Here is a 2,163-nt window from a genome sequence, read left to right as displayed (position 1 = left end):
ATGTCGGCCTATTATTTAAAAAATCATTTATTATAATACAGTGAATTTGACTTGTAATATATTTTTGAAAGAAATGTGTTTAATTTAAGATTTCGTTGGGTAAAATACTTATTTTATACAAGGAATACTTAGTAATAGTATTAAAATATCTATAATTTCAAACAAAACGTGTTGTTTTCGACCCTGTGTTCTAGTTTAAGAGATACACATTTATTTATTTAGTTTGTTCAAGAAAGCCTTTAGTAAAAAGAAGAGAAAAAGAAACATAAACAAGAAATATTTCTCACAAAAAACGCTGCTCGCTTATTGACGTAACAGTTTTAAAGATATATTGTCCCTCTGAAAAATATTTTTTATTTCAAATTTGTTTTTGAATGTGTCATTTTATTGTCACATAATAGTTATTTTACCTGAAAAAATGTAATTTAAAGCAAAAAATACTTAAATTGTCTGTCAGACAATGGTTTTTGAGTTATAATTAAACGTTTCTTTTCTCTTTTTATATGTGAATAAATATTATTTTTTTGTTACAGAAGTGAATAACTTTGATATGAAATACAGACTCAATTTCTGTCACTTTAGTACAAACATGGAACTATAATTATAGTTCCATGGTACAAACAAAAACTTTCATCGTTTTTTGGGTCTAGCAGCTGGGACCTATAAATTATAGTGGAGTTTCCATTTTAGCAAAAATGTCAGTCTCTCAGTACTAAAACTGCTGCTTGCTTTATATCAGATTACGTCATCTCTTGTGACGTAGCGGGCTAGAGCAGCAGCGTGAAAAAAAACAATACCGTACAAGATTGAATAATACAACGTCGAATCAATTCTTAGAAGGTTCTATTATTAACATACTGTAGATAATAAATAATATATGTTCGTTTATTGTTCAGTGGGAGGTCTTTTTCCAATAATAGTTAATAGACGACGTTGTAACTGCATTCAACGAATTAATGACAATGACTGCTTAAATGCATGTTTCGTCTTCTACTTTGAGGTTGTTCAAAGAGTGGAATGAATGGTGTTGACGAAGTAACACCCTCTTGTTAATCGGAACTTACCTCAGGTGAGCTCATTTCCCAACATAAACAATACTATTATATTATAAGTATTTCGTCATTGCAGGTAGGGCCTATAGTTTAATAATGGCCATAATGAACAAATTATCACTGACGTCATTCACGGCTTATGGTTGCAGTTGGTCCATGGTTGGTCTAATCAAAATTAAATATCTTACATGTAGGGGCCGCGTTCTTGTTGCGGTGGTCGATACTCCTAATGCTTGGTTCGACAGAACGTAACGCAACGTAAGTGAGTTGACCTATCGCAAGCGATGGATTATTCGAACTGTCGCTTGTCATTGGTCAACACGCTTGCGTCCTAGTGGGAACCAAGCTTTAGTTTAGGTAGCAGCTGGGGTGAGCTGCGGCGGCGTTTACGCATTAACGATTTGACGTAAAATTCTACTCTTTACTCAAAATAACATTGAAAATTCATGTTTCTTTGAATAATAAAAATAGTTTGTTTGTATTGAACTTTATCATTAAATGCAGAATTTATTTTTTGTAGAATCCAAATGAAATGACGTGTCTATTTTTAAATAGGGAAATATGGATGACATGGCGTGGATTCGCACCTCCCTGCTATGATTGCTCGGTATTTATCGGCTCTGAAATTTCAATAAATATTTACTGCATTTCGACCTAATACTGTACAGTATTTGGTAACATTCTAAATAGATTGATACATAAGACGTTCCATACGTATAATTCTTTGGAGCAAGTCTATACGTTACTGTAATGCGCTACCTGGCCTCTGAATGAATGCCCACATTTCGCTAGGCTAAACATAAATTAGTGAATCTTTGCAGTAAATGTGTCTTGCTATGTGATTGGTTGAAGTTTCCTGAATAGCTAATGACGCTACGTTAAAACCAATCAATGGCAAGTACACATTTAGGCCGCTATTATAATAGTAATATTGTATAATGTAATATGGCCCCTTCATTGTCAGCATATGCTGTTTATGGCCACCCTCTATAAATAAGATTAAATAAAAAATAATATATCTGAGAATTTAAATTTTACTGGTAAGAACGGGAACCAGGACGTGTTTCCATTTATACGACCAAAAACAATATAACATTGGTATTGGTATGGA

The sequence above is a fragment of the Antedon bifida genome, chromosome 1, assembly GCF_963402885.1.
Source record: "Antedon bifida chromosome 1, ecAntBifi1.1, whole genome shotgun sequence".
NCBI classification, from domain to species: domain Eukaryota; kingdom Metazoa; phylum Echinodermata; class Crinoidea; order Comatulida; family Antedonidae; genus Antedon; species Antedon bifida.
Note: the sequence above shows the minus strand (reverse complement) of the source record.